Source organism: Molothrus ater, chromosome 4 (genome assembly GCF_012460135.2).
Source record: "Molothrus ater isolate BHLD 08-10-18 breed brown headed cowbird chromosome 4, BPBGC_Mater_1.1, whole genome shotgun sequence".
Classification (NCBI taxonomy): Eukaryota; Metazoa; Chordata; class Aves; order Passeriformes; family Icteridae; genus Molothrus; species Molothrus ater.
The window spans coordinates 1517530-1542016 of NC_050481.2; positions in this window are offsets into that span (position 1 = coordinate 1517530).

A 24487-nucleotide genomic window follows, 5' to 3' on the forward strand; every position below is an offset into this window, starting at 1 on the left:
CATCATATTATGATAACATCAAAGCATACAGTTAGACAATCATATTTCTGGATTCAATCCAATGTTCTGAATAAATTCCCTGCACTGTTTCTCTCTACTCTTTAAATATGTAATCCACATTTTCTAAACAGATCCCTTTACCAGTCCTTACTCTTTGCACTTTCCTAAGATTAGGTCTCCTCTCTAGCGTGAACACTCTCACAAACTTCTCTGGAAGTTGAATCTCACTATTTTCCCTCATTCGACCCAAAAACATGTGCTTACACAAATTATTATGGTGTTTGAATCCACAATCTGTGTTAGACTTCTAAGGTGAAAATCAGGCAAAATACCATATAGGCTTTCCAAGATTATACAAAAGTACATAAATAGAAGTCAATCTGTAAATACAATGAGAAACTCACACTAAAGAAGGCTTTTTCTGGGGATTTTCTTTTCAAATACAACTCATTCACTTTGACAATACTCCCAAACAAAAATAGAGCTTGAAAGAATTTAAGGAAGGAAATCTGAAATTCATCAAAATAACTAAGAATATTGCTTAAGGTATTGCCAAAGGTACCTGTGTCATTGTTAAAATATTTTTGAACAAGCTCTTAGAATGAAACAAAGTCATGCTTTCTTCTGCATTGTCTATCAATACATTTATTTCAAAATCAGTTTAATATAAATCGATTTCTAGGTACAAATACCATCAATAACATTGTCACCATTATTTCCCAAAATGGCAATGCATGCCACATGCAATTTAATAATAGCACTGATTTATTAAAGGAAATGTGAAGTCAAGTGGAGTTCCAGGATATTCAAAACAAACGAGATTTTCTCAGGTGTAGAATTCCACGTCATTGAAGTGTTACTGAAGTATGTTTAACCAGAAAAAGGAGGATAGTACATTTTTATTAAAAAGCATCTTTCATGAAGAACATTTTCAGTTGTCTGTCGTTTTTTGGATTTAGACATCAGATAATGAACAGAAGCATCCTGCTTCCCCTCTGCATTGAAAACGTTACCAATGCAACACTCATCTGGACAGTATGATTCATTCCAAGTCAGTATTTTAATTTTGCCATTTGGAGAAACGTGAGAACACAATATGTGGTGATTAACTGTCATGCAGATATTGCTGTTGCTTCATGCATATTTAATATTTATTTATTCTAAAATGTTTTCTTGAAAAATTTTGGACTTTTCACCTCCCTCCACAAAAATATCTCTCATTTTGACAAATCATTTTTATATCCAAAGTGTGTTAGGAATAATAAGTATTAAGTCACATTAGGTAGTTAAAATTATCCTGACTTTTTAATACATTTCCAAACATTAAAATATATTTACAGGTGTGAATTTTGAAGAAAAGAAAACAAAAACACTTTAGTGGCCAGTTTTATTAGTTGAAAAACATTTTGGATAATTTAGGTAATTCCTAGAATTCAGTGTTTTTTAATAAATCAGCAGGTTTGAAAAACTTCAAGAATACTTTCTCCCCATTGTAGAACATATAATCTCCTATCATTACTATTTTCTTTCATATGATTAACTAAAATGTTATTAAAACACCTTACCTTCATTAAGTATCACCAACAGCCTTTTGTAAAGTGCATTCTGATTTGTAGATCCAAATATTGTAGATAATAAGGTTTGCTTAGCCAAAAGGTTAGCATCCTTCACAGAATACCCTGACATATTTCAAGGTTGTTAAATATGAAAAGTGGTAGATGGGATTTTCTTTTTTTTTTGATGTGATCCAAAATCTTAATATTCTTTCTTTCAACTTCTACATAGAGAGAAATGTTTTATTTTTCCTACTACCAAGCATGTTGGACAATAAAAGAGCTTTCAAAATTTTAAATGGGAGCATTCATATTTGATATTTGCATGTAAAAGCAACTTAAAGTTTATGAAAATAATATTACATTGTTACATACTCTGATCATTTAATACCATCCCCAGTTACTATGATAATTATTTATATACAGAACACACTTGCATTCATTTGTCCAACATGCAGGAAATTTAAGCAGATTCTAGAGAAGCAAGCACTGCTAGTACAGGTTTTGTGCTTCCTCTATTCATTTTAAATCCAGAAAGCTCACGTGTCTACACATGCAAAAGGAGGGAAAAAAATGCTAAAAACGGTTTAGTGAAATATTTAAACAAAAGACTGTACATAATAAAAGCTAAAACTCCAAATTATGGGAGTGTTCATAAACACCAGATGCTCTCCTGGTATGTGTGCATTAGCAGGAAAGGTACTGATAGAGCTAAAAAGGCTCAAAGAATTAACTTAGAAACAGATACTACAGATACTCAGAATCAAAAGATCTAGTTTTTAATACTTGAGAAAGCATAATAATGGATCACTGTAGCAAATCAAAGTCTAAAACATTAGTAGCAAGAAGTTTCCTAAATCATGGTAAAAAACTAGATTCTCATAATACTAACAAAAAAATAAAAATAGTAAGGCTAAACAAACAGAATGGAATTGTATCTAACTATTACTTTAGCTATTGCTAATCTGATCTCACTCTTTAAACAATGATTTTCTACCAGTTACTTTTCTGCAGAATCCTCCTGAGGAGTCACTTAATCCCATGCAGTTTGCAGACATGCACAAAATATACAAAGTTATGGCTGATAGTTAAAGGACACTCTGAAAGAGTTTGAATGCAGATGTATTTTAACCATTGGGGACAGAAATAAGTAACCCTAGCAGCTTACAAAGGTTGGTTCTCTTATTTAAATCAATCTGCATCACTTATCAGTTTCAGTCCAGAGGACACAAAACTCAAGACAATCTGTAAAATGTATACACAGCTGAACAAAGTATTCCTGGGTTTTCACCCTGGGAAATGCTGCAGTAAAGTCATGTATCTGGTCAATAAAGGTCAACACATCCTGAGAGCCTCTAAAAAGCAATCTAGACACTAAATAAACAGCTGAGATAAAATGGGAGCCATCAAGATACAATTAGGAAACAGCAGGTTCAGGAACACCAGCAGAATGCAGACCATTTGAAAACAGCTCCATTTTCTCTTTTGAGTACATCTGATTTCTATTTAAAGCTCTGATAACACAGATATAATGATCATGCACATAAACTAATATGACTGCATTTCTTCCATGTTATCTGATGCAGGCTGATAAGGCAATTTTTTTTGTTATAAAAGTAACTACTCATATGCATAACATTTAACAATAGCTTTCACTTGGCAAAAACCAAGAATGATATATTTTACAAAGTATATGGCAAATTTAGAGGGCTCTTTTTGGTAAAGCCTCAGCTTGTAGTACCAAATTAAAGCATGTTTCTTAAGATTGACCCTTCTCAAACTATTACCTGTATTCATCTGAAAAGGGAAAATTTCAGTGAAAAGTAAGTAAGTAATATATGACAGGAAAGTTACAAGACTGGACATACAGAAGAAAATGTTTTCAGGTGGTTTGTCTTTACTCAATTTCATTCTTTCTGGGTCTAAAGCAGAGGAACTATACACTTAAGCAAGGTAATTAGGTATGAAAACAAACCCATGTGTATACCCAAACATTTGAAACAAATACTATTTACTATTTATTAAACCAGAAAGTATCTAAGCAGCATGAAAAACATTGGTCTACTGCTACATATCCTGAAATGCACCTTCTTTACCAACCACAGTCTCAAGCCTATGTATTATCCAAAAAGGTACCTCAGTTATCTCCCCTACAACTATAGATCAGAAAGAAAATGTGCCCAGTACAAAATGGACTCATTGAAATAGAGAAGAAAAGAAGCATGATCTTGTCTCTGCCAAAAATATAAGTTTTTTCCTCTTCTATACTTTTAGAGTTTCATTTTGAGTTTACCTCTTTTGTTTTTTGTTACATCTCTTATTTTTTCCTTCTTCTGTTTCTTTTTTAAACAGGCCCAAAAATCCTTGCTACCTTTTGTTTTAAAACTTTAAAAAAATAGTCATTGTCATTCAAGTGCAAATAAAGCACACCACATCAGTTTGCTGGATGCCATCTTTTCCCTCTTACAAGCTGAATTACACAGCACTGACAGAATATTGTCATCAGTGCAAGCCTTCAGTGAGCAGATATTGAGTAGAGGACCAATAAGAATCACAAGAGGTGATCACAATTACTCACTGATTCTCCCAATCCATACAAAGCAAACACAACAGCCAGTGTCCTGTAACAAATCAGGACGACTTCAGTCAACTTCTGAAGCTCAAACAAAAGAAAGACAATTCAGAAAAAAAAAAAATTCATTTTGCAACGTCACAAGGGGCACAATACACACACACACACACAAATGTTGTCCCTGTGTATAAACACAGAGCTCATCCATGGGAAGAAGTTACCTAAAAGCAGCCATGTGGTGCTTTCCAGAGGAATCTGCATGATGGGGCGTAGCTCACATTTCTTCAGGTGAAAGTTACTGTGTAAAGTGTCATCAGAGTGGTCAGTCCTCCAATTTTAGGATATTTTAGGACAACTGAGTATCCTGGTGTGTAAGACAGGAAGGCTAGAACTGTTTGGACAATCACCTGATTTTTGCATGGCTAAGGTTGCATGAGAGCCGCCCTACCTTGGGTGCATTCAAATATAAAACAAGTTATAGGAAGAAAGGAAGAATTTGGGATATGTCAGGTGTAGTGGGGCATTTTCCAAACTAATCAGCCAGGATAAACACTTAATTCTAACTCTTTACAGGTGATTCAAACATTGTTTACAAGGGTGAGAGAGGGAAAAGCAGTGACACTGCTGCACAGAGCAAGAGCAGAGCTCCTATCCTCCAGTGGTTTAGCAGATTTGCCAAGACAGCATGCTTTGTTACTGCCTTAGCTCTGTAACTCACAGCAGATGAGACAAGACAGCACACGATGGAGCACCGAGGGAAGGGGATGAGGGGTGAGCACACCAGGATTGTGCTCTACTACCGACTGTTATTAATCCACTGGATAAGCATCAGCACACACAAGTCCCTTCCACTTTTGGACCTCGTCCATCAAGAGCTGTGATAATTGGACACAGGTTAGAAACTGTTTCAAGCAAAGCAAACAACGTAAAAATGAGTGTATATGTTTAAAACAAGAGTTTAATTTTGAAAAATCTGAGAGCACATCTATTTACTAAAGAACAACTGAGAAAAATCCCTAAACTCCACATTATTACATATTTGTTAATTGACTTGACAGTTGCTGTAGCATGGATTTAAGGCAACTATTAATAACAAAGCCCTTACACTTTTCTACTGATCTCAACAAAGCATCAGTCCCTTCAGTAAAACATTGATTGCATTCCAGTAGTTCTAATCTAGGGCTTTTTTGAAGAGGTTATGAAGATATTGCCAGCCTTCAGACAGACACATATTTCCCAAATACAAGTTGACTAAAAAGAACACAAATATTAGTATAATAGCATACTCCATAGTCTGCTGAAATTCAGCGCTTACATTTTTATTTGGACAAATGATGCAAAAGCGACAGGAGTGTTAATTGACAAAGACATTTCTCATTTCTAAAGTAGCTCATTAGGTGGAGCCACTATCAAATAAAATTCTGTAATGGTTAAATTATAGGGCATTTCAAGGCAGCAAATTGATTAAAGTGGTTATTTTTTTCTTGCTCTGAACACAAACAGCAGATAATTTTAGTCTGCCAATGTGCTTGCATGCTTTGTACTTGAAAAAGAATACAAAGGTCTGTATTCTGAACTAAAATGAGGATCCCTTCTTCTTCCTGTGTACAGTTTAAACCAGGAAGAGTAATAAATACATTGAGATATACAAAGAACGTGATCCTGCCTGAACTCATGCACTTACTCTTTCCCTATCCAGACTGCTCACGTGCCATAGCAGAAGCTGTAACCAGCTGAAATGCTTTCTAAAGCCCTGGCTGAAAGGCAATATTCACAGTAGGATGCACATGTTCTTTTCCATAAAAATTCTTCCCTCTTCTAATTTTTGACTGAAGGGTCATTGATATTTCTAGTTGTCAAGATTTCCATCCACACTAAGGTCACTAAGACCACAGGATTGCAAGGCAGGCTTTAATCACATCTAAGCAAATTTACAGCTCTGATTGCATGTATTTCTCAAATAAAATTCTGCAAATTTCAGTATGCACAAAGGTAAAAATTGAATGCTCCAAGATACTACTTCCTGATAGAACAAAGGAGATTTCAAAGTAGAAAAAGGCGATAATAGGCAAAAAATATTCACATTAACCTCAGATATCTCTATTGGTCGCAGTGGAAATCTGAAATTCTTCCCCAGGTTACAAAAAACAAATGTAAAACCACTATAGATTTAAAATACCAAAATATGCCATCTAAAGACTTAAGTTTCCTGATAGCATCTCTTACTGTGCGTCCCAGGCATACATGCACATCTGAAATTCTGCCTGTAAACATGTGCTTAAGCAGAGAAATCAGATTCTTGACCATTACCACAAACTGCTGTTAGACAATAGCCCAGGTCAGACAAAAACAAACAAACAAACAAACCCTGTACTGGAAACATAGAAAAGCCTCTCCTGGGTTTCCTGGGCCAAGGTAAAATAAAGTGAAACGTGTACATAGAGCCAATCTTCTTTCACTGGCAAACCCAATACATTTCCCTTCTCCATTCGAATCTGCCTCAGAACTTTGCTCCATTTCACGGACCTGCCTTGTCTTGGGTATTACCCTCCTCAAGAAAAACAAGAAACAGGAAAATACTGCCTGATGGTACAGAGGAAACTAGGGAACAGCTGCAAAACTGTCAGGAAGAAAATGGGCAACAAAACTGAAAAAAAAAAAGTCCTTTAAATAAAGGAGGTCCACTTCAGACTAAAACTATTCTAAACTGTTCCCTACACTTTTAGTACTATAACTTCACTTTCAGGAGTTTTATTACCAGAGTGAAGATCAGATTACTGTGAGTCAATAAAAAATGGTGTGTTGGATGTTGATCCCATCTTTTCCTTAACCCTCTACCATCTCTCACTCCCTGCTTCAGTGAATACCAACTAATTTCCCCTGGGAAATGTGAAGTGTTTAGCTGAAATACCTTTACATTTTTATTTATTTTAACAAAACTCTCGATACTGTTTATTTAAACTCTACAGGTTCTGTGAAACCCTGAATTATATTCCCTCTAGTCTAAAATGGTTTGACTTAAAATGTATTTTTCTAGTAGCTCTCTGGCTAGCAAGCTTTCTGCTTTTTTTATGTTTCCAGATACAGAAACCCAAAAGGGTTTTTATTTAACAACAGCTCAATAATTACCTTTTCTAAATTCCCATCTCTCCACTATTGTTTCTGGCATATTAGTTTTCAAGGTCTCAAAGTTCACAGCAGGTTTTTTTGCAAGAACAGTGATAAAGTGCTTGCATTATGAATAGTAATTTTATTCTCTACTACTGTAGCTGAATACAGTGACATAAAGCTACCTGGTTTCAATATTCCATTGCAAATTCCTTAGAGTTCTGTGTCAGCAGCAACATATTTAGCAACCTTGAAGAAACCTTTTCTTTCTGTTGATGGTTTTATTTATTTAAAAACCATCCTCATCTGGGTAGCCACATAATGTGCATGAACTCACCTGCAAGAAGATCCAATGGTATGGAAAATGTTCTAAAATTCTCAACAGCTGTTAAATCAGATTTAAAAATGAGCATAGTTTTGAATGCTTGTTAGGTATTGTATTTTAATGAGACAAGCACATCACATCCTCACTCTGCTTTGGAATTCTTTTGATCTGGGATGTGGGGATCTGAAGGAACTTGCAAATATTAATATTGTAGCAAGTATTTGCTTCGTTGCTATTAATTAATTAATTAATTAATATCTTGTTATGCTGAGCTTTTGTTATTTGCAATTTGAAATTTGATGCAGGTGGTTTTTGTTTTTTCTTTTTTTTTTTTTTCTATAGATAACAACTTTTGGCTATACATACATTTAATTTCAGGTTTAGGTGATTACATGGAAATACAGCATGTTGCCAAAATTTTAATTTAAAAGAAATATTTTCATGGACATAAATTGCTTATGAAAAAAAGAAGCAATAACGATTGAGAAGCTATTTTGTTTCAGCTAGCAAAATAAAGTAGCAATTTTATACTTCAGCCAAACCTCACAAATAAGGTGCTATTTCATTTACTTAAATGTGAGAATATTCAACACTCCTCCTTTCCCCCCCGTATACAGTATATAATGGAAAAAAATACACCATACTCCACAAGCTATACTGTTAACACTATTCATCTAAAAAATTATTTTCATTATACAGATTTAAATGTTGTGATTTAAATACAACTTCGCAACAGTTTTCTCCCAGTCTGCTGTATCAAATACATATATTTGTAGTTTGAACTACAAAACATCAGGGGACATGTATTAACTTCCAAACAATATGAAATGAGGAATTCTTACACCCAATGAAAATTTGAAACTCAATCAGGCCTTCTTAAAAAAACAACTTCTGTAAATATGCATAAGTGACTTATAGGAAATCTCGCTTTATATGTGTCACACACATATTTGCTAAATTGAATTTCAGACTTTATTGTTTTGATATCTGGGATATCAAAATATTTGGAATCTGCATAGATTCCCAGACATATTTAAGACCATCAACGATAACCGGGTTTAAGTAGAAAACAAAAATTTCTTTAGAAATGTTTTTGGTATATTTCCATTGTTAATACTGTAAATGAACAGCACAGATTTAGGAACAAATAGTTTCCAAACACTGAATTATTTCTTCTAACCATAGTGAAGTTAGCCTCAAGTTCTAATATTATGAAATTAGTCACAGGAAATAACTTTGTATTGAAATCAGCTACTTGAGTTAGTTTTCAACTTGTAACAAGTCCTTAGGAATGTTTATTTTTTTTAATGCAGTGTACTTTCCACTAGTTCTATATTTATATCACAATTCAGTAACTTTAACACAACCTAATGCAGTGTAACTGGATGGACAAGGCAGCAGGCAGGAAGGGCTTCAGCTCTGTGAAAGCCTTCATGACTCCTGCACTCATGCAGCCAAGGATGAAACCTGCAGCTAATTTAAATGGATAGAATTGCACAATATCTCAATGAACATATTTTCTGATCAGAAAGTGACACACTCTGAATGTATTATCAGCAGTAGCAGTGAGGGTATTCTGTGGCTCTTCCTTATGCTTGATGGGCTGTGCCAGTTAACACGCCTGATTTCACATTCTGAAGCTCCTCTAACTTCCCAAATGAGGCAGGGTGGAAAAGGCATTTACTGAGTCAGGTTATTCTGTTCACCCACCTGTTACAAAAAATAAACAGTAAATACTGAGCAGGCTGGGCAGAAGAAATTCACTAACCAAGATTTACCCTCTATGAGAAGTAAAGGAGAATGAGTTCTCACAGCTGTGTTATCTATGTTTAGAAGTTCTTCCATTACCATAATTTTTAGCCCACTAAAAATAATCTAAAACTACATTTTCAAGGTTAAAACTATCTTTACCCCTCAAGAGCTGCAATCCAAATTTTGGAAGGTCATGTACTTACCCTGAATCACAAAACACATTCTAATTTTGAATATTGAAAATATTATAAAAAGATTTGAGTATGCACACTACATATGCAATACAAGAACTAAGGCTTTAGGAACAATCTGTTTAACAAACCACTAATAAATTCAGATGACGACTGAATTCATTCCAGGACTACTTCTGTATTTGATTTCTTGTGTGGGGTATTCAAAATTTTGACACATACTGATGAAACCAACAGATGTTTGATGAGTAGCAAGCTATATTTTGTTATAAATTCTGACTTTACAAGAGCCAGAAAAACTTCACATAGAGATGCACATTTATTCCTTAATGAATGAGCTTGGAAATTCCATAGTGTCTACACATAATTCCAAAATTTGCATATCATTGGTGCAAAATGAAGATCACACTAAATGAAATTTCTGGAATTTTTTATCCAGATATATTTTTTGTACTGGATGTTCACAACACTGGCTTAACCTATAATTACTAGTTTAACACATAATCATTTTGGTGTCATTTGCCTTTCTGAAAATGTCTTAAAATGCAAATATACTTGCAAGAACAACATATATTTCCTGTCACACTTTATATTAATCACCACTGATAGTAATAAAACCATCATATTAATCACTAGAAATAAGTTACAGCTACAAGACTGTTTCAGGGTAAAGGACAGGAAAGGGAAAGATAGGAAGATTTGGGGTCTTTGACAATAAAGAAGGATAATTAGAGATTATTAACATACTCCAATTTTCCTCCCCTCCAGTGAAATTCTTGTAGAAATAGGTCAACTGAGATTGATTTTGCAGTGGCTTTGAGCTGTTTTCACACCACATGCCCATCTTTTCTAAGGGCATAAATACAATCTAAGTGCTAAAAAAGTATTTACAGAGGGCAGAGTAAAGGAGATTTTTCAGAGATACACAGCTAAGCAAAGTATTCTATCAGTGCAACTGCAGTACCTCTGCAGAACTGGGTCAAAGGAGGTTGGCATCCCATCCTGAATTGGGTGGAATATCCAATCCCTTAGTGAATATCTCTGCATATAGATAAATCTGTTTCTACACTAATTCATCCTTGGAAACCTTCTTAAAGACTTTAGAAAATATGTTTCTACACTACCCCAAGTAAGAAAAACTATCTGGAAAAAAATGAGATGCAAGGACTAAAGAGAAGTTCAGCAACACAATTTTCTCCAGAAGAATCAGGCTATTTGGGTCAGAATGCATAGATACATAGTGAAAAAACAAGGACCTAAGAAACAATTTCTTTCCAGGAAATTACCTGTGGGATATAATGGATTACATGTGAGACATGCTGCAGGGAAAACAGCAAAAGGTTTTCTTTATCTACAGTTAAAGAGTCTTTAGAACATATGAAGTTATTTCTTTATGCTTTTCCCAGCTCAATATTGCATTCAGGTTTGGACATTGCATTTAAAGACAGATGCAAGCAAATTGGAGACAGTCCAAGAAAAGCACTGGAAATAACCCCAAGTCTAGAAAAAAAGATGTGTCTTATAGATTGCATAAACTGGAGTTATTCATAACAAGATGAAAGACCAATAGGGAAGATACTGATACCCAAACATATAAAAAGGCCACAGAGGAAAGGAATATATTATGTTTTCAGTGACTAGGGTGAATGGTTCAAGAAACTGATGAGGTTAAGATTCAATTTAGATGACGAACAGAGAAAAAAAAAGCCAAACAAATTCTAATTTTAAAATGAGATTTCAGTTTTCTAAGAATAGAAGAGGTTTAATGGGAAAAAATGGATTTAATGGCATGATGGATTACCATCTATAGACTATTACATGCCTGTTTCTAATGGTGCCTTGGGCTCACGATTAACACCACCTGGCCTCTTGCAGTAAACATGCACTTCCACTTCCCCATGTTTCAGGAGTTTAATAAAAACAAGGTAATATCCCATTGGAGATAAATTCCACTCAGCTCCTGCTTCAAAATAATCTATTCCTAAGTAAGATAAACTACATGCAACTGGTATTTTCTCTGGAACTACCTCAAAGAGAGCAAATAAAACATATTCCTTATTTTTAAACAAAAAGGATAAAATAACTTTCTGTGAGCTTCAACCCACTGAATATTTTTAAACATAACATGATGTATATTTACAATTTATAACAACAAGACAGCTCTGCTTGAAATTATGACTAAAACTTAAATACTTGCCACAGTAATTTGCCACACTAAAATTGTCTAGTGATACAGCAGGAAAGAAAAAGCAAACAAGCAGAAAATGAAATAAATGTTTTGAAAACCTTCAGATATGGTAGAAAAAAGGATAGGAGGATTACAGACAGGGTTTTGGAAACTATCTTCTGGGAGTTACACTCCAGCTACAACTTTCTTTTACACAGCTGCCTTAATATACCAGTGCTTAAAGGGCACAGCCAAACCAAAGACAATGAACTTTTTGCCTGATTAAGGACACAAGAATATTAAAGAAGTAATAATTAAAATCAGAGTCCTTATACACTTCATCTCATTTGGACTAATCAAAGTGACAGAATTAAACACTTGCTCCTGCAGTATCAATGATTAGGTGCATATATAAATTTTCAAAGTAAGTTCTGGTATAAATGTAAACTTTTGGAAGGGTAACAAAGATGAGATTAATAAATAGGCTTGCATGATCTATATAGTGCTTAAGCTTGGAAAGATGTATACTTCAAGGCTACTTTAAACATTGATTTATTTATGTATTACAATACTATATGGCTGGCTGTAAACATAACAGAATGATAATAAAAAATTACACATTAAATGTTTTTTACTTCCATTTTCAATATTTTTGTGTATAAACATCTCCATTCTAATACCATCTATTGACAGATTTTTTTTGCCTTTGCTGAAAATCTGAGTACCAGTAACTAATATTTTTTTCTAACATCAATGGTAGACTGCTTAAGAATTCTGTGCATTATTCACGCATTCCATTTTCTTCTAAATGATATTTTGGTTAGGATGCTATTCTGAGCTCATTTTTCATTTCATTAATAAAAAGGCACATATGATATGAAGTAACTTGCAGCATTTCTGCTAGAACATCTTGTTCATGTGCTTTAATCTTTTTGTGCTTAATAGCCTCATCAGACTGAACTACTCAAACCACTGTTCTAAATATTGTATTCTCAGCAGAAGCTGTCAAACCTGGATTTAGTTGCACTAGTGTTAGGCAAAGTTTTGCATTGGTACCTGCAATTAACCTTCCCATAATTTTTGGTGCCAAAAATACACTCTCAGATTTCAGATGAAAGTCAGATTTATGTTTCTGGATGAAACCAAAAAGCTCAAGCATTACTTTTCCCAGCAGCTGTCTTTAAAATCAACACAAAATCAGAGGGGGGATAAAACCTGCAGAGCTGATAATTTTACACAGTGTTACATAAAGCATTTTGGCTTTCAACATTAAAATAAAACTTGAAGAAAAGAATTGGAACAGAGGCAGATAGGTTTCAAGAGCTTAGGTGGGGAGCATTTAAATGCCTTCTTTTTTGCAGGAAATACTATGAGTGATCACCTTGGGACACTGGCTGTGCTTGCCCATGGTGAGGACACTTGGGACCCAGCCTGTGGATCAACGACTCTTGGCAACAGAGGTATTTTAAGACTCCTAAGCCAGTCTACCTTCCAGCAGGGAAGAGAGGAGGCACTACTGGTTTAGACATATCTGGCTTATATTCCCCATACCTGATTTCTAAATTGAGGGGACTTCTGAGAATACTGGAAATCCTACCTGGGTTTTGCCTTGAAACCCTCCCATACTGTAAATCAAAAATACCTCACAAAGATAAACTACCAGCTACTCCAAACCATAGAAACACATTATTTTTTTTTAACTGCAGTTATGCACCACTCATTAAACTTTAAAAACAATCTTTGCTTTCCAAATTCTGTTTCTACTTTAAACATTTTAATGATGATGGCTCTTGTAAAAAGAATATGCATTATATAACTTGGAATCTTCTCTACATGGTCTAACTTCAGAGCACCTTATTATCTTTAAAAGGCATCAGAAAATGCCTATAAATTAACTTTTATTCAAGTTCTTTTACTAGATGAACTTTCCTTGTAGGAGAAGTACAGAACAGACACTATCCCTGTTCAGACCAAGGATGAGCAGAAATAATTTAGGGATGACAGAGTATTATTTGATAGGTTTGCACTTTGTCATCTTTATCTCTGTGATTGTTTAAACTTACCCAACAATGCCATTTGCAGTGGGCCATAACCAGTACACTTTGCCCTAATTAATTTTGTCATCATCTTGCACAGAGTTAGCTGACATTTTGTGACTTCCAGCCTTTTGACATAGTAATAAATATAACCTTTAACATGTTACTTCCAGGGTAGTGAACACTACTGACTTCAGTACCTCTTCTGGTTGAACTTGTCAGCAAGATGTAAGCTTTGAGAATACAACTCATCCTATGAAATGTTAAACTAACCATGTTCATTGTCTACAAAGCACTGACTTGACATAAAATGCACACCAAAAATACACTCTCTGCATGTAGATTGTAAAGTACAATCTGTAGCTGATGGTGTTTGGCTTAATTTATTTATTTGGTGTTACACTATTTATTTAGTGTTACACATATTCTAACAAAAGCATCACAGGATTTGAACTTGGTGTCATTTTCTAAATCATCCCAAACCTCTGTAAGAAAAGCTATTGCTTCATCTTCTCTTGAAGCATAGCCAAGAAGGAATCTGTCACTTGCAAAGAAGCAGTCAGCAAGAATATAATTTGGCAATGGTCATGAAAAAAAGTATTGTCTCTGGTTGAAAAGAAAAGATAAGAGATAAGAAAATAATATGCAACCCAATAATTGCTGAAAAAAAAGTTACATTTCAGCCCTTTCTGAAAAGAACCAGGGGGGTTCAACACATCTTTCAACAGTGTGTGAGCTTTTGGTTGATTCTAAATAATTCTCTCACTGCTTCCCAAAACTACTCATCCTACAGCACAGCACAGCAAAAGGAATTAATGCAACCTCTGAAATTGCAGAAATAATTTAATCTTCATTTTATAGCAATGCTTCAAACTGTAAGGATTTATTTTCTCTTTAAACTCCATAGAACAAATTTCTTCCTCAGTTCCCTAGAAGGAAAGCCAGGTTAGAGTCTTGTGTATATATCTAATAGCACAGGCCTACTGTGGTTTCTTGAAGGCATACAATAGATTTTGGGAAATGTGGATGAAATAAAAGAATAACTGTAAGAAAATAGTGCTTGAATGCAGATTCCCCAAAGCACTGTCACATAACATTAAAACTGATGTGCTCCTGTGTGATAGCTAAGGGAAAAAAAAAAAGATTAAGGAAAGTAGTACATGGTATGATTCTGATTAATTCATATTGGCTTTCTGGGAGATTCAAAGGCAAAGACGCACACACAAAAATGCTAAATATGATGACATTAAAGCCTTTAATGAATTCAGGTGAAAAAAAAAAATCTCAAAGGTTTTTTAAAAGTCTTACTGAAAAGAAGTATATTCCCAGCAAAGATTTTGGAAATCTGCCATGGTAGATACGGGCTGGTAAGTCAGAAATGTATTCAGGACGCAAAGCTAAGCACCTTGCAAGTCAATGTGTTAATCCTGAGTTCAGTCTTCCCTTTCACAGTCACCCAGGGTGAAGCCCCTGCAAAGCTGACATGATAGGAAATGCACAGTCAGACTGAACAACACTGGGGTTTACCTGCTGGAAATGTGGAGGCATAGAGACCCACACACATTTGGGAGCATTCATCTGGTGCTACAAATATTCTTCTTTGGGGAGGCAAGGAAACAGGAAAATATGATCTCTCATAGTATTGAATTATTGTATTTAATTACTGATTTTTTAATTTTAACTTTTTTAATTTAAAAAATTAACTAAAAATTAATTTTTTTTGTATTTAATTATTGTAATTGTATTTATTATTTCAGAGTTTACTCAAAAGTCAACAAATTGTTAAACATTCTCAGAAAGATAATAAATTAGAAATAGTTTGACTCATATGGATAGCTACAAATGAATTGAAAAATAACATTAGCAGCAGTAAAGGTAAAATTAAATTCTTTTTATATGCATATTTCCCTTATCAGTAAGAATAATAATTACATTTTTCCACACAGAAACGGTTTTTCCCCTATTACCAGGGCACACGCTTAAGACTACTTAACCCTGCCTTTGGCTCAGTCAATAAAAGCAGCATTTAATTATTTATGTCCCATGAAGCCTCACAGTAATTTTCTTTTACAGGCAGCAGTAAAGATCACAATTGCATTAGTTGAGTACAATGTTTGGAAAACTCACAAAGCTGATTTATTTCCCAATGAATCAGTTTTGAATTTCTGTTTCTTCTCACCTAGGGATTCTGTTGGGAATCTCAGACTGACCTTTGGACATGTAAATACCTACAATTTTTGAGGCTGTAGGCTCTGCTTTGCAGATACTGCCCATGCTGTTCAGGTTGCTTCTGATATTCTTGTGAGCATTAAGACTTGGGTTTTAATACAGCTTCTAAAAGGCATTAACTGTATCATCAAATTAGCAATAGACATAGTTGATAAAATAATGGGTTCAAACACTTTGCAGGAAAAAAAATCTCAGATACAATGATCGGGGTTGTTGGGACATGAAGCTTGAAGACTGACAGAAACTACCAGAACCCATTTCCATGAAAAGTCTGTAATGTACTGATAAATTAAGCAGTAGCAGAAGAGGTGCAAGACAGAGAACGCTGGTACCCCAGTGTGAGACCAAACTAAAATAATTACACTTTTCCCCAGTTAGAATTATAGGGCAAAGCAATACATTATAAAGCAATGCATTATAAAGCAAGGCACAGCTCTGGGAAAACATAGGCCTGGAAATAAATCTAAAAAAAATCTAATTACTTGTTCTAAGCCTGTAGCACATCCTGCTAAGTAGTGAAAAACATCATAAGGGCATTATGAAATTGAAAATCTTGTACTATACAATTTGTCTTCATTAACACACTTCTATTATTTTGTAACACATATCTAATCTTTTGCTCCCTTCATGTCCCTTTCTCATTTTCCAGTGCTTCAACAGTATCAGGGGTTTCAATGTTACACCTGAGTATTTAATTTACTGGATTGTTAATGTTGTGCACAACAGTAAATTGTTACATTTGCCAAATTTAAAACAAATAATTCAGTGATGACTTACTCCACCAAGATGAACTGAACTGTCTAGATCTTATTCTTCTTGACCTTTATTTCTTGCTGTTTATATTATAGTAGCATGTGTTTTTACTAAGATTCTAACAATTACATCTTAAATTAATAATTACTACCACCAACAGTCTGGTTTTGTACCCACACTTTCTAGTGCTCCTCAAAGATGAAGGGGTTCTGAAATACTTGGTCTCTTCCCTTTATTCTCATTTGATGAAATATGCAGGCTCAAACATTTACACAGAAAGTATTATTTCTTACTCAGTAGCTGTATTTTGTGGGGTTGCAGGTTAGTATGATTCCGAATATTTCATCTGTACTTCATGGGGCTAGCTGTATCTCCCTAGGAGCTTTGTACTTACCAAACATAATATGATGAAGTGGTATTATGTTTCCTCATCTGGAAACTGACAACTTTTCCTACCACTGAAATGTACACTGTGCATTACAAATCCCTCCAAGAACCACAGGAAGGAAAGAACAAGTGTATAGGTCAAAAAGGCATGCTTTAGGAAACTTGGGAAGAATGAGTAATGTCATAAACAAAATAGGTTTACAACTGCCTCTGAGAACCACTTCATCAAATCGTCCTCCTCAGGGAAATAACAAAATTAACTACTGCTCTGGACTCAAAAAAATCACCAAACATCCCTTTAAGAAACTGTTTTCCCAAAGGTTTGTGGGCATTTTTTCTGTGAAAGTTCCAGAGTGTCAAGAAAATACACATTTCTATTCATCAAAAGAACAATAAAGTATTTTTGCAATAACCTGGTCTTTTCGCCTGTTAAGTCTAAACATTTACTTAAAGGCTTCAATTGAGATGCAAATTTTAAAAGATTTTTATATTAACTCAGGTCCAAAAATTACAAAGGGAACATCCTGGGAAACTCCTATAGAATGTGAACCAGACTCTATACTGTAAAACACACACTCTTATTCTTTTGACAGGCAATTTTCTTCAAGGCATGACTTCTGCAGACCCGTGTGAACCACTGCTTTCTTTGGGGGATGAAAATATGCCTCCAGCAGGTTACAATAGCTAATCTAGTTAGAACAACAACCTGGTGTTCATTTCGCTCTAACTTTTGCGCTGGTTTGTTCTTTTAACAAAACTTGTGCTTTGGAATTTCATTATATTGTACAGGTGAGAGGGGAGGCATTACTTGGATTAAAAACATAAATAGAGATGTTGTGGCTCCACTGCTGGAGTGTCTAGCCTTGTATTCATATTAAGTAATTGCTATCCCAAATAGATTTTCCAAGGGCTCACAAATTAGCACTTGCCCCTGTAAGGACTTCTTGACTGATCATTCAAGATCAGTAGATCTTTAAACCATGAAGGGATATATTTGGCTGATACAAGTAGCAGGACTGGAGTCTGACTGGGCAAAACAAATTAAATAAAAAAGCCCTTAATCCACACTTGGCAGATGGGAAGCCAGAGATATGTGACATTAGGAGAATATTAACAAATATTAACCTTTTTTTTTGTCTTTAGATTGTGAGCAACTGTTTAACCCCATTTCTGTTCAATGACAATTCTCATCACACTGATCATTAAAATCATCCAGTTAAACTTCACAAGGAGGAATGTGTGTAAAATTAAGCACTGTTCACTTAGGATAAGTACAGTTTGCTCAAGGTCATACGAAATTATTAACAAAGGTGGCATTTTGAGACTTCTAGTTAAAATACAGTGCCTTAAGCATCAGCTCCTCTTTTATTTAAATATCATTTTCACACACAGATGCTTGAGGCTACTGGGAACTACTTCACCTAGACTTTCCTATCCTAGGACTATGGCAGGAAAAGTAGAATTCAAAAAGCAGGTTGGGTCTTTTAATTAAAACCATGCATGTGTTTGTTTACACACAAATTTATACACACACACGTCCTGTGCTTATTTATGGTCCTCCAACTCTCCAGTCAAAGTGTATGGAAGCCTCTTGCTTCAATTTTGGGTCATTTTGGTACTGTGAAAAGGTGTGTGGGTCTAGGCAGAGGTGAAGATGTCCATTACCTATCCATAAAGTCGAATTAGAATGACCTCAGTATCCACTGCTGCACAATTGTCTCTAAGGTTCTGCAGGCTACGACCTGCACCCACATACTTGCATTCCTTCCTGAGAATACAGTGGTTGATATCTGCTGGGAATTTTGCTGAGAAGTTCCACTTATCTCTAGAATCATCCCAGAACATGAATGGGTCTGCAATGTACTACGGATACTGAACTTTCACACTGTTGATGCAAAAGAGTAAGAGAAAGACTAAGAGATCACCCAGACAGTGTGTAAGGCACAGATAGCTTCTCATCATTGCTGTGACTGTGAGAGGAAACTACCTGCCCTGCAGTCTCATGAATCTACTGGGGTTCCTTATCCTAGATGGAATTATCAAGCTTTTAAGTGCAAGGACTAGATGCAGCAGTTAGACAGCCAAATAGAAACCTCCTCCATGCTCATCCCTATTAAATTCCCTAGAAAGAACCAATAGTGCTTCATGTAATCATTGCAGATTTTAACCCAGCTTTATTTAAAGTTTGATGATGGCTGAATTTATTCCCTTAATCATTAGGAAAAATATTACAACTGCTGGGAGAATCAAAACTATTTCCTGGAGCTGCAATTGTCTGAAAGTCCATTGAACACCATAAACCACCTAGTCCATGTAAATGAATACTTGTTCTTTGGGATATTCTTTATATACTTGTGTTCTTGAGGTTCTTCTATGAAATTTGCACATATCACACAAGAATCAAAGTCTCAATCAGAGAGGCTTATTAACTGTGCTGAAATAATGGATGCAGGTCACAGCTCAACAAATGGGATCTACAATGAGTAGTAGTCTGCTAGAAGCCTTATGAACAAGTTCTTCCCAATATTTTCTTAGTGATGAGAAGATGAGGAAGGACTCTCAGAAAAACGTAGAGTGTTATCCAGGATGACTTAAGATCATGATTCTAACAGGAACTGCAGAAGTCAAGCACAAAAGCTCTTCCTTGTGCTACACCCTCCTACACCTGAGAAGAGCTTGCAATTTCTGCAGCTCCATTTTGGGTTAATTTTTAATATTTAAATTTAAGATTGTACTGTGTGCAGATGTTTCACAGAACACAAGATACTCCCAGTTAATATTCTGATCAGATTCTGAAGATGAGATTTTCTACGCCAAGCTACTTATTTTGTCTTGCTTTGCATTCAGCACATCCATAAATGAATAAAATACAGTCATAATGCTACTGTTTACTAATCCTAAGTATCACACAAACTGGAGTTTTCCTTATCAGGGAAATTGTGGCCTCAGCACTTGAAACTCCACAAGATAAAAACTTAATATTGTATTTTGCTGTTTATGTTTCAGGTCCTCAATTTCATGATGACTCATGCACTGGACTGAGCTGTGAATCAAAGTCATCAAATTCAAAAGCACCTTCAAAAGCACACACGTGGGAGTGACAGATGGTGAATAAACCTTTATTTTCTTGGCACTCTCCTGGCATTAAACCAGATGGGGACATTTGCAAATAGAGGATGGTAAATCCTAGGAAGGGCAGGCATTCTCATCTCTTCTATGTTGCTCAGAATCCGCAGGTGCGCCAGTATTTCAAACACATCTTTTGGGTTTACATTTCTACTTGCAACACTGCATCTAACAGATCCATATAGAATCTTTACCTGTTTCCTTTCCCTTCCAGTACAGCCCACCAGTGTACTTCCCAGTATGATCCCTACAGGACGGGCATGGAGTGGAGCAGATTGCCAGGAGAGGCTGTGCACTTCATCCTGGGGTGAAGTGCACAGCCCAACCCTCAGGAACCTGGTTTGACTTCAAAGATGATTCTGCTGCTTACAGCAGGATGAAGCTGCACCCCCTGAGGTCCCTTCCCACCTGAAATTGCCCTGTGGTCCCTGATTTTGGGTGACTGTACAGGTGTGAGGGCGGGATTCCTCTGCTCACAGTTTGGACAAGACTGTACCTTGGAGTGAGTCTCCAAGTCCACTCTTGTCACAGATATCTTTTATGAAAAATCCTTTCCTTAGGATTTTTCCTCCTGAGAAGCTGAGAGCCCCAGGAACAGAATGTAAACATTGATTATCTGCTGCTGTGGAATGCAACAGGTGGATCTGTGATTGGCTCATGTCGTTGTTTGTAATTAATGGCCAATCACAGCCCAGCTGGCTCAGACAGAGAGTCCGAGCCACAGAGCCTTCGTTATCATTCTTGCTATTCTATTCTTAGCTAGCCTTCTGATGAAATCCTTTCTTCTATTCTTTTAGTATAGTTTTAATGTAATATATATCATAAAATAATAAATCAAGCCTTCTGAAACATGGAGTCAGATCCTCGTCTCTTCCCTCATCCAAAAACCCCTGTGAACACTGTCACACACTCTTGACTCTGTTGTCATGGATCCCTATAACATAACACAGCTAAACCAAACTATCAGATGTTTTTTTCTGCTTTTATCTCCATATTTTATCAGAACTTGTTCAGCTCCAAGTCCGCTTATGAATCAATATTGCAATAAGAAAGAGTATTTTAAATTGTATGCCAGGTTTTATTAGTCCTGGACCTGACATGCTTTTATTCTTAGTTCTCCCATAACTTCTCTTCATGTCTTTCAGGATATTTACCCACAACAGTAAGAAACACAGTGCCTTTCAGCATGTGAAGAACAGATAGCTGATATTCCATTATCATTTTATCCCAAGCTCAGTGGCATAAAACTACGTTTCTTTTACAGAGCTTTATCTAGCATTTTTTGCCACACTTCTCATTTCCCGATGAGTCAGGCTTTTTTCTGTATCCTATTTACCAAAGTAAATTGAGACACTTCCAAGAAGAGAATTACCTATTCCTTGTTGTTTCATTTGTCCTAATTACTGCTGCCTTCATCAAGCCTACAGATAAGAGCAATATAAGCTGTCCATGCCAATTATGGACACCATGAGGCCTGACTTGAGCAATCTGGTCAAGTGGAAAGTGCCCCTGCTCATGCCAGGGGGGCTAGAACAAGATGACCTTTAAGGTACCTTCCATCCCAAACTGTTCAACGAGTAGTAAAATTATATATATATATAAAATTAATAATATTAATAAAAACTACCTAAAATAAAATAAATATTATTTAAAAAACCCCAAACTAATCAAAAGTTAAAACAACGAGCCACAAAAGACAATAATCCTCCTTTCTACTCCTTTAAAGATGGGTACCATCTTCCCCTTTTCACTTCACCTGACTGTCATCATGGAGACTGGCTTGAAAACTATATTTGCCAAGTCCTTCAGGACTGTGGGATGCATTATCACCATGTTTTATGTATATTCAGGTTCCTCACATGGTCATAAACCATTAAAGCATGTGAGAAATTAATCACACGATGACGACCAAAAAAAAATCCATTCTAAACAGAAATTAAACATTAGTTTTTAAAGTCAAGTTTTCAAGTTTTCAAGAAGACAATATCCTAATAAAACAGACTTCTGTAACAACAAAAAAAAGTACTTCAAATAACATATCTCTTCATAAAAAAAAAAAAAAAAAACAAAAACAAGCATGATTTTACACATTATCTGATCTTATCTCACAGTAAGAGGGACTTTGCTCCCCTAGACCCCATTCAGCTATCCATCCACTTGAGAAGTATGGGAAAACAGGTGAAGACTAAGGCAAAAAGTTGTTGAGTATTTCAGTCTTCTCCTCATCAATTATTAATATTTTTCCAGCATATCTTATCAGAGGAATATGCCTTTTTTGACTTTCCTTTTCTGGTTAACATACTTTAGAATGTAGGAAATGAAAATACCCTCTTAGGTCATTATTACTGGATTAATAGTGGCTTGTTCATATTCTTCCTTCTGCATTTCAGTAAGTTTGTGGGGTTTTTCCCCTGCCCCCCAAAAAATCTGTGTTTGATGATTTTAGCATCAGCAATACTAAATGATAACAGATTAAATAATGAGGGAATTTTTCTGTGAGTTCGACATTCCTAATGTGTACCAGTATTTATCTGAAGAGTTCTTTACTGTGTATGCAGATGTGTACAGAGTAAGTTTAATGTAAGAGTCGAGACTTTTAGAAAATAAGCACCAACAATCAGCTTCCCACATTCTATTTCAGCACTGGAGTAACTGGTCTTGTTATCAGACTCCCATCTCTTGGCTTGACAGATACTGCTAAAAAACCCCCAATCCTTTGCAATGCAGCTTTGTGTTTTCTAGTGGAATTTATGAATCTCTAGGAGATAAAATCTGAGAATGAACCATTTATCTTCGCACACTTTGGACTCAATTAGTTTTGAAAATGTTTTTGTCTGACCTATCTATATTCTAAGAGCATTCTCCAGCAGTATTAGTTTATGTTTTATACATGTCCATATGCCACATGGGAAACAAAAGCAAAATCTGACAACTTATTATTTCCAAGGAATGTTTCATTTTCTCTTCTTCTATACTAAACACTCTGAAGGAAAGAATTAAAGCATGTGAGAAATTAATCACACGATGACAAAAAAAAAATCCATTCTAAACAGAAATGAAACATTAGTTCTTAAAGTCAAGTTTTCAAGAAGAAAATATCCTAATTGAATAAAACAGACTTCTGTACAAAAAAAATTGAGTACTTTAAATAACATATCTTTTCATAAAAAAAAAAAAAACCATGATTTTACACATTATTGGCACTGCAAATACCTTCCTTCATACCTTTTATAAAATGCAACTGAAAAATCCTTTGGAGAAAAATCACTTGTTTTTTTCTCATAAAAGTAAGATTTTCAGTTTCTTTCTAGTCCTATCAATGGAAGTGATAATTCTTTATGATAAACTGACATTTCTTCACTGGGAAACACTCATTAGATCATGTAATGTTACTTCATTTTGCTAAAATAATATTTCTTCATTGTAATTTGGCATTGACATTTCAAAGCATACACTGATGTCACTTCCAATTCACCAGCATTTCAGGTATTTTCTTAAACTGGTTTGCAGATAAAATGACTGTCTTTTTTTGTCTCAGAAAAATATCCCCACTCTGTTTAATACTAATGGAAATGACATTATATAAAACATAAAACCAGAAATTTATAAATCTAGGGTTTTTTTCCCTAAAGTGGAGTCTATTTTCATTGACATTATCTGATTTTTTTAATGCACAAATTGTACATTTAAACAGATTAAAGGCACAGAATATAATTTTATTATTGGATAATATTACTTATATGTAGACTTTGCTGCTCACATAGATTCAGAAATTGTAAGCACATGTTTTATAATTTATTTTGATTTATTTTTACCTCCATATTGCTGTTCACTTGACCATAGAGAGTTGCACTTTCCTTACCATTTGAACAAGTGTTGTAACTACCTTTGGGGAACAGCAGTGGGTGTCCACATGTGCAGTGCTTTGCATTTCCTACCAGCCTGGTGGCTCAGAGAGGTCCCCAACACCCATCAGACTGTTTGGCACATGAAGGGTAGGATCTACACCTATGGATGGAGCTGGATATGGCTGATCTGTGAGCTCCTGTAAAAACCCTCTGCTGACAGCAACAGCCATGAGTTTGCAAGTCAGTGAATGGCACCGTGGATTGTATGGGGTTTAGTACAGACCAACACAGAAAAATCCAGCTACTCCCTCAAAATTCTTAGAAAAACAATTTCTGAAATGAAAATGAGCTCAAAACACAGATGGCACAGTAGGACACATGAATAATAAGCTGGCAGAAGTTCATAAAATGCCATCCTTTCAATGCAATATGCAAGCAAT